A 17156-nucleotide genomic window follows, 5' to 3' on the forward strand; every position below is an offset into this window, starting at 1 on the left:
TTGTTCTTGAACTTAGTGGGAAAACATCCAGTTTCTCACCATTAAATGTCACGTTAGTTGTAGGTTTTTATGAATAATGTGTTTAAAGCTGAGGCAGTTCCCTTCCATTAGTTTGCTGAGAGTTTTTGTCATTAGTGGGTGATGGGATTTTGTCAAATGCTTTTTTTTTTTTTTGCATCTGTTGGTATGATCATATGATTTTTATTCTTTAGCCTGTTGATAGAATGGATTATATTAACTTATTTTTCAATTACTGAACCAGCCTTTGATACCAGGAAAAAGTTCCACTTGGTCATAGTGTGTAACTCTTTTTATGCATTACTGGATTTGATTTGCTGATATTTTGTTGAGGACTTTTTCATCTATGTTCATGAGAGATACTGGTTTCTAGTTGTACCTTTCTTGTAATATTTTTGTCTGTTGTTGATATTAGGATAATCCTGGCTTTAAAATGAGTTAGGAAGTGTTTCCTCTGTTCCTGTTTTCTAGGAGGGATTTTAGAGAATTGGTGTAATTTCTTCCTTGAATGTTTGTTAGGTTTCACCAGTGAAACTATGTGGAACTGGTGCTTTCTGTTTGGGAAGGTTATTAATTATTGATTCAATTTCTTTAATATATGTACAACTGTTCAAAATACGTTTCTCCTAGTGTGAGTTTTGGTGGATTGTGTATTCCAAGAAATTTGTCCATCTCACCTAGGGTATCAAATACGTGGGTATAGAGTTGTTCATAATATTCTTAATTATCCTTTTAACATCCATGGAATCAGCAGTGAGTGATGACCTTTCTTTCATCCTAATGTTAGGAACTTGTGTTTTACTCTTTTTTCTTAGTCTGGCTAGAGATTTATTGACTTTATCGATATTTTCAAAGAACTAGCTTTTTAATTGATCTTCTCTATTGATGTACTATTTTAATTTTTATTGATTTCAGCCCTAACTTTCTTATTCTGGATTATATTTGTTCTTTTTAAGATAAAAGTTTACTAAGATGTTAGCTCACATTATTAATTTTATATCTTTTTTTCTAATATATGTATTCAGTGCTATGAATTTCCCTGTAAGCACTGCTGTTTTTGCATCCCACAAATTTTGATAAATTATATTTTCATTTTCTTTAGTTGAAATATGTTTTCATTTCCCTTGAGACTTTTTCTTTGACTCACATATAATTTAGAAGTGTGTTGTTTAATCTCCAAGTATTTTGCATGTTATCTTAGTTTGTTCAGGCTACTCTAACAAGATACCATGAACTGCGTAGCTTATAAACAACAAGTTTATTTCTCACAATTCTGGAGGCTGGGAAGTCCAAGATCAAGGTCCTGGCAGATTCGCTGTCTGGAGAAGACCTACTAACTGGTTTGTAGATGGCCATCTTCTCACTGAGTCCTCACATGGCAGCAGGTTTGATGGAGATCTCCATGGTTTCTTTTATAAGGGAACTAATCTTGTTCATAAGGGGTCCACTCTTATGCCCTAATCACCCCAAAGGCCCTCTGTCCTAATAATCATCACATGGGGACTTAGGATTTCAACCTATGAATTTTGGAGTGATACATTCAGTCCATAATAGGAGGTTTCCAGCCATTTATTGTGCTTTATGCTTATCCAGTTATCCTTTTAAGACCTGATTTCCAGTATAGACTCACCACACTACGTGACATAATCAAGTGAGAGGGACTTGGCCTCTTTGCCCTACCCTAGCCCCATTTGCATGGACCCAGTCAGCAAGGAAGGGGAAATCGGTGCATGGTAATTGGTGATATCATAAAGAATGATATTAGTAAAGGAGATGTTAGCTAAGAGATGTTTTTAAACTATAAAATCCTTTTTCATTCAACAGTTGCCTGGTTCACTGCTGATGTGGTCGGTCCAGTTTTGGCCTTTTCACCCTATTAAGAGTGTTACCTTCATGTCCTTAAGTAGCAACAAAGCAAATATAGAACCCACTGACAGGTTATGAGGCGCTAAGAAGGTTATTCCTATCTTCATTTGTACTAACATAGACCTCTTACTATTTTTGCCGGAGTTATCTGAATAATTTTGCTTTACTTAGCCAGGGTGAAAAACCTCCGGACCTGTTGTTTAAGTGTACTTTTCAAATGAGGATTACAGAAAAAGTGAAATACATCTCTTTTTCCAAAAATGTCAACAAATAAATAATAGATTAGGGATGATGTTTATCAAGTCTCTGTTATGTGTTTGAATTTTCCCCTGCCCCAGTGTAGTTTCTCTTTTGCACATCCCAAAACTCCCTATCTTCTGGGGCAAAGCACGCTAACAGAAGGTGAGAGGCTAGTGTACTTCTTCAAACCTTACGATATTAAATGTGTTATGCAGACAATAAGATTGTAGAAATTTTGCTTAAAATTAGGATAACCTTCCAAAATTAATGTGCTTCCATTTCTTAGAGTCATTTTACTAATAGAGTAGAGTATGTCTGAAGGACCAATGGTGCTTTCTCAGAACTCATTAGCCAAAGAAGAATGTGTTTCACTCACAGCCCTAGGGAATCCTGGCTGTGTTTGTGGCAGTTCAAGTGATGTACATTATTGCCCTGTCACCTTTGGGTGTCTGTTACAAAGTTCCTTAATCTTCATCTGGTCAATTGCTTGAGAAAAATGTGTTACTCTGGCACTTTGGCTGAGAACTAGAGACATTAGACCAGGCAGAAAATATTGTGTCTGAAATACTTTCTTTGTTCATAAGTTTTAAATGCCAATTCCAGAAACAGAATTAACTAAACTCGAAGAAAATTAAACCACGCTGCTCTTGATGCTTCTTGGGGCGTTTTGAGCCAGTGATCGTGTGATTGGGCGCTGTCTTATGACTCCAACAGGATGGGTCCTGCCGTGCTGCAGCTATCAAAAACCACAGAAAACCCTTTATTTCCTTTTATAATTGTAGCAGACTGGCACGTAAGATATGGAGTGGTGGTGTTTAAGCTATAATTTTACACAGGGGTGAGTCTCTTGCTCTGTTTTCTTTTTCCCTTCATGGCCTAGTTTTCTAGTTTCCTTGTAATTATTTTACAAATCTCATGATGTTTTTTGCTTGTTAGCAACTGATCCCAGTTTGTACTGTGTACCCTATAGGCCAGCAATGCGGTGTAAACCAGTACAAAGGCCTGTAATGCATGCCACCTGTTCTGGTGCTCATATCCTCCGTGGCCACGTCTAGAGTCCTTTACCACCAGCACAACTCATCTACACTGTCCACTAACACAATTCCATCAGCCTCTTCTCCCTGCTACCTTATCGGCCTCAAAGGCAGGTGAATTCTACATTCTAATTAAGTTGAAGACCCCTTCCTAGCATGAGCTTCTAAATCCTCAAGTCAGTCAAGTTAGAGCTTGAAATAGATACTGTTGACCAAAAGTGTGACCTGGAAGACTAGGCAATTAGATTGATCCCAAGAACTTAGGTAAGCAATTCTTACCGGTGTGTGTAAGACAGAATAAATGTTAATTGTTAATTGTTTTCTGAAGTTTTCTGTTGAATCAGTGACATTGGAATGGGGAGGGTGTCAGCTTACTGTGCTATTTATTCATTGATCTGCATAATGAATAACTATCACACACGGGCAGTTTAAATGGCTTTTGGGTAATTAAATTGAATATTTTGTCCAATCAGCTTTCTTGAGGGAGAGTACAGAGCTCTGATTTAGCTATAAAATTATTCTTCTGGAGTTGTTTATGTTGATTAAATCAGGCATTACATTTCCCTATTACTGTCTCTTGCCTAATCCTAGATTACATTTGAACCAGTTTCGTCTCCTCAGATCTAAATGACCCATATTTACATTTCAAGTGTGAACACTTACATATGATTTTATGGCTCTACCCTCTGCCCTTGTGAAGAGCTGCAAGACAGTGGCAGACATATTGTCTCTGAACACAAATTCACAACTCCTGAAAACAAAATGCAGTCATTGTGTGATGCGGAGTTAGAAAGCCCGAACTGCTTGACCTTAAAGCACATTCTGTGGCCTTGTGGTTCCAGCTAAATAGACAGTTCTCATTTCTAAAGCACAACCTAACAGTACCGCCTGTATCCACCTTTCCAGTCACTGAGGCATGAAACACTGCAGTGTGGGTCAAATTCCCTCTTACTTTAGTAGATGTCAGCACCAAAGAGACATTTCACACCATTCCCTGGACCCTCGCAATTACAGCAGGGAATGGAATTTGGTTGTTACTTCCATATTTAAGTAGAAAACCCATGGAGATCTGCAAATCAGTGGTGGAAAATGCACTGAGTGGAGCCTGCCTTCCTGCGTTTATACCTGAGTCAGGACCATGGAAGTGATTATGGTAAACCACACACACTCATTCAGAATGTCCCCCAGATTTTACAGGTTCACTGTTTACTGTCACTCCAGAGGTATAGCTTAACTCAAACCCTATCAGATTAAAAGAACATGAAGTTTTAACAATTAAGAATCAAAGTGAGAGTGATTAGCTTAAAATGATCCAAAGAGATTGACAGGTAAACTATATAAAAATGGATTTATGGCTTCAAGTTCTCATGGTTGTAGCTCTTTAGGGATTTCGCTTCAATTCAGTTAGTAGCACTAAAGCCCTCTGCTGTGTACCAGCCAGAAAGCATCATTGTCACTTCCCCCCGAGTTGACAAGTTCCCTTTAACCATAATGCCTATACTTATGACATTTCCCAGTGATTTCCCATTAAAGCCACCTGACACCTGTCTGTTTTCTCTTAGATTTGACAGTTGGGTATCTTTAGAACTGTGCTGCATTTTCTCTCAGCCTGGTTGGTGGTCTGCTTATAATGCAAAGCAAGGTCCCTAGCTGTCTGCGGACCATGAATATAAAGGGGAGGGAGTTGATTTGAAGAAAACTTTGAGGAGAGAGATGAAGTATCTTTCAGGAAAAGAAAAGCTGGAATCCCGCCTCTCAGAAGCCTTTTGGCAGTAAATGCTGCCTCTGAATTCTCACGATTACCTCAGAACTAATTAGGGAGTACCCCGCACGCAAGACCTCTACCTAATTAGACACATCTGGTAAGGAGGTATTTGCATATCTTCAAGTCACGTTATGTCACTCAGACATTTGAGCTGATGAAAACTGACATTTATCATAAAATTTAAACTCATCGCGTTGAAACCAGGAGTCATGAGAAGCTCACAGCTGCGAGTTTGGGAACCTCCTTTAATTGATGAGATACAGCGTCTCTGCCTCCTGAAGCAAATCAGGGCAGAAGCAGGAGGAATGTCAATACGCTGAGGTCAAACCGTCGCAGCGGGGGCAGAGCTGCAGACGCTGTGGTGATGCAAGTCCCCTGACTGCCACCTCCAGCTTTTCTCTTCTCTCTTCCCTTGGGATTCATGAAGCAGCACTTAGGGGGAAAGCTCGCCTCCCTCCCCTCTCACTCTTTGCTCTGTTTTACCTTTGCTCTGCCATTTCTACCTATTAGAGAATTACCAGCAAGTGCTTATAGTGACAATTTTTGGACAAGGAAGAGGACCAGAGAAAGAAGCCATTTTGCAGTTGATTCTCAGGAACATACCATCATTTCATGTGACTGTATTTGCCTTCCAATAATTACAAAGAGTAGTCATTTAAATTACAGTGGTAGCTGCTATATTACCATGCACCAAGCCTTGTCCTATGTCCTTCACATGAATTAATTCATTTAATCCTTACAAAAATCCTGTGAAGTAGCTGTTCTTATTATCTCCATATTAATGGTTAGGAATCTGGGCCTAAGAGTGATGGAATAAGTTGTTCAAGATCACCCAATTTGAAAATCAAATTCAGATTTTAATATTAACCAACCTAACTCCAGAGTCTGAGCTCTCAACAGTGCACTTTTGTTGCTAGTTGCTATTTCTCCAATATGTCGTGTACACACACACACACACGCATGCATGCATGCATACACACACTAATGTATCTTAAATCAGTACCATTGTGTGTGTGTTTATTTGGTGTGTTGACTTAAAGTGTTACTAGTCGATAAATGAAAACAACTATAAATTGCTCTGGGATGAAGATGGATACAGTGAGTGCATTTAAATCAAACAGCACAAAGAACCTTTTCCTACGGTTTTTGTTACCTTTATTGGTCATATTTAAATTATTTTTAAGTATATTTTGAGCTCTACTTGAATCTTTTTCTCTAAAACATTTCCTTTTCCGTTGTCAACTTTCTCCTTGGATTCTAATCATCTGTGTCTCACAGCAGTGTCTGGAACACACGCATGAAAGATACGCTTGCCTGCAGTGCTGATTAGAGGTGTGCAGCCTGTCTTGGCTGGGGAAGGGCAGTCAGCCGGGTAAGCACCTGCCGTTTACTGCTTCCTCTGTCTTCAGATGCAGGTCCCAGCAGTCGCCCATTTTCCTCTGTTATATTTGCATACACTAACGTACACATTTTCTCCAGATGTCTCAGGCTAATTTGCATCATGACTTTTCCAAACTATTTCTTCTGCATTAAAGTTAACTGGAGCAAAGGGATTCTGTAAGAATCCCTCCCATGTCTGATAAAATTTATGTTTAGGGCAACATATTTCAATTAAGATGCCTGGCAAAAGGAAGAAGGTCGATAAACCCTAAACAGACCCATTAGTACCTAATACTAGTGACATACATGGGTCAAGCTTTTAGTAGTTTTAAAAATATTCAATTTAATTTCAAAAATGAATGTCCAGTTTCTTACTCATCTTAACTGTGGATACATAAATAAAAACTTCACTTTTTCTTAAAAAACATACTTTTGAAATCAATTTTAGATCCATAACAATATTGAGCAGAAGATAGAGTTTTCCCATATACCTGGACCTCCACAAATGCAGAACCTCCCCATTGGCGTCATGCCCCAGCAGAGGGCTACATTTGTTATAACTGATGAACCTACATTAACGCATCATCACCCAGACTCCATAGTTCACATCAGAACTGACACTTGGTGTTGTGCATTCTCTAGGTTGGGACAAATGAATCATGAATCCACCATTACAGTAACATGCAGAGTAGTCTCACTGCCCTAAAAACCCTCAGTGCTCTGCCTAGTCAATATTTTCTCCCTCCTCAACCCTGGCAACCACTGATTATGTTACTTGTCTCCATAGTTGCGCCTTTTCTAGAATGCCATGTAGTTGGAATCATGCAGTATGTAGCCTTTTCAGATTGACTTCTTTCACTTAGTAATTTGCACTTAAGGTTCTTCCCTGTCCTGCTGGCTTGATAACTCCTTTCTTTTTAGTGCTGAATCATATTCTGTCGTCTGTATGCAGCACACTTTATTTATCCACTCACCTACTGAAGGACATCTCGATTGTTTGCAAGTTTTGGTGATTATGAATAAAACTGTTGTCACCATCCATGTGCCGGTTTTTGTGTGGATGAGATTTTCACTTCCTTTGGGTAAATATTAAGGAGTGCAATTGCTGGTTCGTATAATAAAAATATGTTTAGTTTTATAAGAAACTGCTAAACTGTCTTCCAAAGTGGCTGTACCATTCAGCATTCCCACTGGCAATGAATGAGAGTTACTCTTGTTCCGTATCCTCACAAGCATGTGGTGTTGTCAGTATTGAGGATTTTGGCCAGTCTAACAGATGTTCCATGATAGCTTGTTTCAATTTGGATTTCCCAAATGACATGTGATGAGGAACTTACACATACTCATTTTCCATTTGTGTATTTTCTTTGTTAGGGTGTCTCTTATGGTCTTTGGCTGAAGTTTTAGTTGGTTGGTTGGTTTTGTTATTGTTGATATTTAAGAATTCTTTGTCTATTTGGGATAACAGTGCTTTATTAGATGTATCTTTTGCAAATATTTTCTTCTAGTTTGTAGCTTGTCTTTTTATTCTTATGACAGTGTCTTCCACAGAGCAAACTTTTTAAGTTTAATGAAATCCAGCTTATCAATACTTATGCCTTTGATGTTGTAACTAAAAAGTCATCACCAAACTCAAGGCCATCTAGATTTTCTCCTATGTTATCTTCTAGGAGTTTTATAGTTTGCATTTTACATTTAGGTTTATGATTTATTTTGAATTGATTTTTGTGAAGCATTTAAGCTCTGTGTCTGGATTCATTTTTTTTTGCACATGGATGTCTGATGGTTCCAGAACCGTTTGTTGAAAAGACTTTTTTTCCCCATATTATTGCCTTTACACCTTTGTCAAAGATCAGTCAACCATATTTGTGTGGATCTGTTTCTGGGTTCTCAGTTCTGTTCCATTGATCTATTTGTCTGTTCTTTTGCAAATACAACACTGTCTTGATTACTGTAGCTTTATAGTAAGTCTTGAAGTTGGGTAGTACCGGTTCATCGACTTTGTTCTCCTTCAGTGTTGTGTAAGAAGAAGACCCAGGATATCCAATACATGTACGCTTTAGAATCAGTTTGTGTATATCCACCAAATAACTTGCTGTGATCTTGATTGGGATTGCATTGAATCTAAATCATTTTGTAGAGAACTGAAATCTTGTGTCTTACCCATAAACACATAATATCTCTCCATTTATTTAGTTCTTCTTTGATTTCATTCATCAGAGGTTTATAGTTTTCAGTAGATCTAGTACATATTATGTTAGATTTAAACTTAAATATTTAATTTTTGGAGTGCTAATATCATATTTTTAATTTCAAATTCTACTTGTTAATTGTTAGCATATAGAAAAGCATTTGGCTTTTGTATATCAACCTTGTTTCTTGCACCCTTGCTAAAATTGCTTACTGGTTTCAGGATTTTTTTGGCCAATTCTTGTTTGATGTTTTCTATATAGACAATCATGTTACCTGCAAAGAAAGGTAGTATTATTTCTTCTTTCCCAATCTATATACATTTTATGTCCATTCCTTGTTTTAATGCAGTAGGTAGGACTTCCAGTACAATGCTGAATAGCAGTGATGAGAGAGAACATCTTTGCCTTGTTCCTGATCTTAGTGGTAAAGCTTTAAGTTTCTCAACATAAGTATGATGGTAGCTGTAGGTGTTTTGTAGATATTCTTTATCCAGTTGAGTAACCTCTGTTCCTGGTTTATTAAGAGTGTTTATCATGAATGGGTATTGAATTTTGTCACATGATTTTTCTGCATCTGTTGATGTAATCATGTATTTTTCCTTCTTTAACCTGTTGATGTGATAGATTACATTAATTGATTTTCTAATGGTGAACCAGCCATGCTTTTCTGGAATAAATCCCACTTGGTTGTGATGTATAATTCTATGTATTGTTTGTTTTGCTAATATTTTGTTGAAGTTTTGCATTGATGTTCATGAGAGATACTGGTCTGTAGTTTTTTTCTTACAATCGCTTAGTCTGGTTTTGGTATTAGGATAATGCTTCACTATAGAATAATTTAGGAAGTATTCCTTCTGCTTTTATCTTCTGAAAGAGATTATGGAGAATCAATATAATTTCTTCCTTTAATGTTTGGCAGAATTCACCAATGAACCCATGTGGGTCTAGCACATTCTATTTTAAAAGGTTATTAAGTATTGATTCAATTTCTTTAATTGATAAAGGCATTCAGATTGTCTGTTTTGTGTTTGTTTGCATTATGGCAGATTGTGTCTTTCAGGGAATTGGTCTATTTCATCTAGGTTATCAGATTTGTGGGCATGGAGTTGTTTATAATGTTCCAATGTTATCCTTTTAATGTCTTTGAGATCATTAGTGATGATTCCTCTTTCATTTCTGATACTGATAATTTGTGTTCTTGCTCCCTCTTCCTCCCTCTCCCTCTCCCTTTGTAAGTTAGTCTGGCTACAGGCTTATCGATTTTATTAGTCATTTCAAGGAGCTACAGATTGTTCATTATGTCTGTTGATTTCGTGTTTTCACTTTCATTGATTTCTGTTCTGATTTTTATTATTTTTTTCCTCTGCTTAATTTAGATTTAATTTGCTGTTCTCTTTCTGATTTCTTAAGGTAGAAATTTAGGTTACTGATTTTTCATTTCTTCCTTTCTATTATATGCATTCAGTGCTATAAATTTCCCTCAAGCACTGCTCTCACTGCATCCTATACATTTAGATAAGTTATGTTTTCTTTTTCATCTAGTTCAGAATATTTTCTGATTTCTCTTGAGATTTCTTCTTTGAGTCCTGTGTTGTTTAGAAGTATGTTGTCTAATCTCCATTTATTTGGGATTTTCTAGCTACCTTTCTTTTATTGATTCTAGTTTAATTTCATTGTTGTTTGAAAGCAGGTGCTGTTTGATTTCCATTCTTTTATATTTTTTATGGCATGCCTTATGGCCCAGCATGTGGTCTAGTTTGGTGAATATTTCCTGTGAACTTGAGAAGGTGAATTCTGCTGTTGTTGGATGACGTAATCTATTGATGTCCATTATGTCCAGTTGGTTGATAGTGTTTGTTGAGTTCAGTTATGTGCTTACTGTTTTTCTGCCTGCTGGATCTGTCCATTTCTGATGGAGGGGTATTAAAGTCTCCAATTATAATCATAGATTCATCTATTTCTTCTTGCATTTCTATCAGTTTTTACTTTCTATATATTGATGCTGTGTGTTTAGGGCATTTACAGTAAGGACTGTTTTGTCTTCTTAGAGAATGGACCCCTTAATCATTATCAGTGCCCCTCTTTAGGCCTGATAACTTTGGTCTGAAGTTTGCTCTTTCTGAAATTAATAGTTATTCCTACTTTGTTTTGATTAGTATTTGCATGGTATATTTTCTCCAGCCATTTCTTTTTCTGCCCAGCTTTTATTAAGATATAATTAAAAATAAAAATATAAAAACTGTATATTTAAGATTTATGGAGTGACATCAACAAGATGATGAAAGAGGAGATGCTCCACTCACATTCTCCCACAGCAACGATAATTTGGCAGTGATCCATGGGCAAAAGTGCCTTGGAGAGGGATCCAGGTAGTTGTGAAAACTTTGTGGAGCCTGAGAGCAAGGAGGGCCATTTTGAGGAGGTAGGCCCACACTCAGGTGGCAGACTTGCTCACTGAGGTCCTGGCTACAGACCTGGAAACAGTCCTGTCCCCCTGTGGACTTGGGTGTAGCCCTGTTTGGCCTTGGCCCTGTCTCTAGCACACTCTGCTCAGGGACTCAGGAGTCCTGCCTGTCTGTTCCTTAGGTAGAAGGCCCACAGACCTTGATACTGGCTGTGGAGGCCGAAGCAGCCGTGACCGGTCCTGGGCCCTCTCAGCTGCAGTGTGGGTGCTGTCCTGCCCACACAGGGGTGCAACGGGGGGCATTCCCTCCTGTGCCTCCAGAGGCAAGCCCACTGACTTCAGTCTGGCTGCAGGGCCTGAAGTAGCCCTGTGACTTGGCTTCAGAAGTAGCAGTGTGACCTGGCTCCAGCCCTTCTCAGCTGCCGCCTGGGAGCAGTCCTGCCCTCCAGGGTCCTCGTGGGAGAAAAGCTTCTCCATGCTTCCAGAGGCGGGGATGCCTACTTGGTCTAAGTACAGATCCTGAAGCACCCTGTGTTCTGGCTCCAACCCGACTGAGCAGTGGGTTGGGCCCGTCCCGCCCTCTCAGGAATCTGGTAGGAGGCATGTCTGTCTGTGCTCCTGGAGGCAGGCCTGCCTACCTCCATCGCAGCTGTGGACCCTAAAGCAGCCCTGTGATTCAGTTCCAACCCCTGTCCCTACCCAAGGACATGCTCAGTTACCTGGAGGAAGTCCTCCTAGGGAACCAGTGAGAAACAAACTTATTCACTTACCTGGTAACAGGCCTGCTGTGAACCCAACTGTGGACCCTAAAGTGGACAGTGTCCCACTGCCAGCCCTACTGATCATGGTTCTGGAGGGAGAACTGCCTTCCCAGGGACCAGACAAGATCCCCACCAGCCCAAGCCCCTAGTTACAGGCCCACCAACAGGGGATCCCACTGCAGACCCAGCAGGAACCATGTGCACCAGCTCCAGCCCCATTTGACTGTGATCCTGGAGACAGTATCAGCAGCCCAGGACCCAGCGAGAGAAGGTCTTTACCTACTAGAACCGGTCTGTACCAACTGGAAGAGATGATTGCACCTTCAGTTGCACAGACGACAATGTAAGACTATACGGATCATGAAGAAACAGACAAACATGACTACAGTCAAGCTAATTAATGTGTCCATCATCTCATATGGTTACCATCTTGTGTGTGTGTGAGAGAGAACACCTGAGATCTACTTTCTCCGCAAATTTCAAATATACAGTGCAGTGGTATTAACTATAGTTACTGTGCTCTACAGCAGGTCTCCAGAAGTTGTCATCCTACATAACTAAAACTTTATACCCTTTGACCAGCAACTCTCCATTTCTCCCACTGCCAGACTCTAGCATCCATTCATTTATTTTTATTCTATGTGTGTCTTTATATTTAAAGTGGGTTTCTCATAGCCAAAATATACTTGGGTCTTGTTTCTTGATCTACTTTGGAAATATCTGTCTTTTGATTGATACATTTAGACCACTGATGTTCAAAGAGGTTATTGATATAGTTGGGTTAATACCTGCCTTATTTGTGACTGTTTTCTATCTGTTACCCTTTTTTCCTTGTTCCTGTTTTTGCCTTCTACTCTTTTTCTGCCTTTGGTGGTTTTAATTGAGGTTTTTATGTGATTCCGGTTTCTCTACTTTGTTAGCATATCTGTCATACTTCTTATATTACTTTTTCTGGTGGATGCCTTAGAATTTGAAGTATACATTTACAATTATTCCACGTCCACTTTCAAATAATATTATACCACTTCATAGGTGGTAGGAGTACTTTATAAAAACAAAATAATCCTAATTCCTCCCTCCCATCCCTAGTATTGTTGCTGTGAGTCCGTTTCACTTACATAGAAAAATCCATACTCAGACACATCGTTGCTCTTGTTATTTTGAACCAATTGTTATCTGTTAGCTCAATTAAGAATAAGAAAAATGAGACTTTTTGTTTTACTTCACTTATTCCTTCTCTGATGTTTTTCCTTTCTTTTTGTAGATCTGAGTTTCTGACCTTTATTATTCTTATTTTCCTTCCCTCTAAAGAACCTCTACTTCAACAGGTCTTACAAGGCAGGTCTACAGGCAACAAATGACCTCAATTTTTGTTTGTCTGAGGAAGTCTTTATTTCTCCTTAATTTTTGAAGGATATTTTCTCAGGGTATGACATTCTAGGTTGATACATAGGAATGGGAGGGAGGAATTAGGATTATTTTGCTTAAACTGTTTAAAAAAAAACAGTTAAAACAGCCCAGCAGATGTGATTCATGTGTGAGTACAATTCCCTTTGTTAACAGTCTTATAAAGTGTTCTGATGGCCCCCAGTCTACTAATAAACAAGGACCATCAGCTTAACATATGTCACATGACAGTGGGAAGTCACTGTGTAATATGCTAGATTTTCTAGCAAATAGCATTTCAGACAAAAAATAAAGCAGTAGTAGGGAATGTTTTACTTTTTTATTCAAGAAGTATGTATTAATATTTGTAATAAGCTAATCAGGCCCTTTGGAAAGATAGAGCCACAATAAACTATGCATGCACTGAAACCACTTCCAAAACCATTGTAGTCAAGATATACCTTTAATGAAAAAGAATATGAAAATGAATATGTATATGTGTATATATGTGTGTGTGTGTGTATATATGTGTATATATATATATATATATATATATATATATATGCATGACTGAGACATGCTGTACACCAGAAATTGGCACATTGTAACTGACTACACTTCAATTAAAAAAAGATACAGTTCTATCTCTTGGGGGAAAGGTGCAGTCTTTAAACAATAAGGTAAAAATTTTTTTAATGGTATTAAAGGAAATTGATGTAGAATAGATCAAAACTGAGATGTTCAAGAAAAAGATGTGCAGCCTAAACTGCGGTTCAGAGTCCACTCACATCCAGGACCTCCAGCTCACCTGTGATACATGTGTCTCTTCTCAAATGAAATACCCTCCAAACAAAAACTGTAAATAAAAAGCTGTCAAGATGGCTATTCCAGTAGCACGACAGTGGAATTTGATCTTTTCTAGCTGAAGTGTGTGCACTTTCAAATACACGAGCTATTTGAGGAAAGGCATTTTGAACTAGAGCAGTTTAAAACACCCTTCCCTTATACAATCCATTAGAGCTGAATTACACAGGCTTTCCATCATTTGATGACTGAGTTCTGTATGAGGAAATGGCCGATGTCAGAAGAAGAGTGACAGGGACAGTTTCTATAACCTGTTTTAGGAGAAGAAACATGGTTAATACGAGTCTCCGAGAAGACTTCCTCTGACAAAGTGCAAATTGTCTCAAATTGGGGGTAAATAACCTACACATACAATGAGAAAGGAAAAGCAAATGGAAAATTATAGCCTTGGCACTTAACTGTATCCAAAAGAAAACACCAGTCTTTTTAGAAAGAGCTATTTTGTCAAGCAGTTCCTAGGGCTATAATTTTCTTCTCGTTTGTTGGCTACCTTTATCTAAGATCCTCTAGAAAATAAACTTAAGCAAATTTTAGAGAAAATTCCCTAGGTATTCGAAATAAAAGAACTTCCTTCTCTTAAGTTCTCTGAAAACCTAATAGAGTAATATTAGGTTATCTGAATGATACTCGATTTGAATCTTTTCTGTCTTTATTAAAACCCTTTGTGGTATTTGCCATCACTCTGTAGGTCTGGTAATGTGAGGTTCACACTTCAGAAATGGTTTTTTTTTTACTTCCACATACAGTGTCTACAGTTCAAGGAGCTGAGTGGAATTAGTGCCTCAGTAAACTAAAATTTCTCTAGATGTGAGAACAAAAAGCATCGACTGGAACATAATTCAATCAATTATGTTTTCCTTTTAAATTAAACTACTTATGAAAATATTGAACACATATTGTCAATCTCTCCTGGGCTACCTTGGTGTCTTTCATCAATTCTGCCCCTCCTCCCACAGATGCACTGAAAGTTCACATAGAGCAGTTCCCTCTGAAAGAGATCCAGAAACTAGCTGAGTACTCCTACACACTGGGGACATGAGAAAACACCCACATTGAAAAGGGTAGGAAAGGCTGAGGCACACTCTCACCGTAAACCCTAACCCATGCATGTGCCGTATACTGAGGAGGGAACCCCCAACTCCCAGCTTCTCCCTGAGGAGCAAGGGGTTTAGACCCTGCCTCTAGCACTCCAACTTTTGAGACTCCTGCCCAGAGGATGGGCCCTCAAAACACCCTGCTCTGAATGTGAATGGGGCTCATGTCCACAGGACCCACAAGACTATTGCAAAATAAGAAGCAGTTCTTTTATGTATATATACACATATACATATACATGTATTTTTTAATTGAAGTATAGTCAGTTTATGATGTGTCAATTTCTGGTGTACAGCACAGCTTTTCAGTCATACGTGAATATGCATATATTCGTTTTTATATACTTTTTCACCATAAGTTACTATAAGGTATTGAATATAGTCCCCTGTGCTATACAGTATGAACTTGTTTATCTGTTTGTATATATTAGTTAGTATCTGCAAATCTTGAACTCCCAATTTATCCCTTTCCCCCCTGGTAACCAGAAGTTTGTTTTCTATGTCTGTGAGTCTGCTTCTGTTTTGTAAATAAGTTTGTTTGTCATTTTTCTTTTTTTAGATTCCACGTATGATTGATATCCTATGGTATTTTTCTTTTTCTGGCTTACTTCACTTAGAATGACATTCTCCAGGTCCATCCATGTTGCTGCAAATGGCATTATTTTATTATTTTTAATGGCTGAGTAGTATTCCATTACATAAATATACCACAGCTTCTTCATCCAGTCATCTGTCAATGGACATTTAGGTTGTTTCTACGTCTTGGCTATTGTAAACAGTGCTGCTATGAACATTGGGGTGCATGTATCTTTTTGAATTAGGATTCCCTCTGGATAAATGCCCAGGAGTGGGATTGCCAGTAGGCACATGAAAAAATGCTCAGTATCACTAATTATCAGAGAAATGCAAATCAAAACTACAATGAGGTATCACCTCACACCAGTCAGAATGGCCATCATTCAAAAGTCCACAAATGATAAATGCTGGAGAGAGTGTGGAGAAAAGGAAGCCTTCCTACACTATAGTAGGAATGTAGTTTGGTGCAGCCGTTATGGAAAATAGTATAGCGATTCCTCAAAAGACTAGGAATAGATGTCCCATATGACCTAGGAATCCCACTGCTGGGCATGTATCCAAAGAAGCAGTTTTTAATGATCAGGGGAGCGCTCACCATGGTCTTCTGTCCAGGGCACAGTGCAGAGGGAGCAGGCAAAAATGCCTGTTTCCCAGTCTTTCCCTGAAAGGGGTAAAAGCTGCTCCCCGAGTGTCATGCTTCTAAGTTAGCATGCATCTAGGGGCTAACCCAGAGACCAGGGAAGCCAGTGGACACCTCCCCTGCCTTCTCTCTCCAGCCCACTTCAGGTCACTGGCATCTCCCTGAAAGGAGCTTTTCCACATGTCTATACCCTCACCTTTTGTGGCTGCTGCCCAAAGGATGAGTCCCTGGAACACTTGGCTCTGATAGCCAGTGTGACTTGCATTTAAGAGTCCCACAGAATGTAGCAAATAAGCAGTTCTTAATGCATACAAGTGCTTCCCCCCATGGCTATGAACCTAGGCAGTGCTCGGAAGAAACAGGCAAAGATGCCCATCTCCCAGTCTCTCCCTGGAAGAGTCTTAACTACATACTTTCCCAGCTGCTGCCTGAGGGTCCAGCTTCTAATCATCCTGTATCTAGGTGTTATTATCCTTTCCTTTGAGACACTGACAGGCTTGGCACACCATCAGCTACAGGGAGCCACTAAGAACAAAGACGGTGGCTTAGACAATCGCAAAGGTTTGAGAGAGAACTAGGAGCTCAAGCTGGGTTCATCTCCTACATAAAACCGCACTGTCAAGACTGCTTTATCTAATGCACAGAAACCAACACAGAGAGTGAAAATGAAGGGATTGAAAAAGATACTCCATGCACATGGAAATCAAAAGAATGCAGAAGTAGATAGCTATACCTATATCAAACATTATAAACTTTAAGCCTCAGCCTGTAGCAAGAGACAAAGAAGGTCATTATATAATGATAAAGGGGTCAATTCATCAAGAGGATATAACATTTAAAAATATTTATGCACCTAACATAGAAGCACATATATTAAGCAATTATTAACAGATCTGAAGGGAGAAATACACAGCAATACAATGACAGAAGGGGAAC

At 38.8% G+C, this 17156-nt stretch overlaps 1 long non-coding RNA gene across 1 annotated transcript; it reads left to right on the plus strand.

The window, feature by feature from the left end:
- Positions 1-258: 258 nt before the first annotated feature.
- LOC116662042 lies at positions 259-10160 on the plus strand. The gene is made up of 3 exons (XR_004318021.1): positions 259-299; positions 3340-3343; positions 10043-10160. It is a non-coding gene; the product is annotated as an uncharacterized LOC116662042 (long non-coding RNA).
- The last annotated feature ends 6996 nt before the right edge of the window (positions 10161-17156 follow it).

The sequence above is a fragment of the Camelus ferus genome, chromosome X (genome assembly GCF_009834535.1).
Source record: "Camelus ferus isolate YT-003-E chromosome X, BCGSAC_Cfer_1.0, whole genome shotgun sequence".
Lineage (NCBI taxonomy): Eukaryota > Metazoa > Chordata > Mammalia > Artiodactyla > Camelidae > Camelus > Camelus ferus.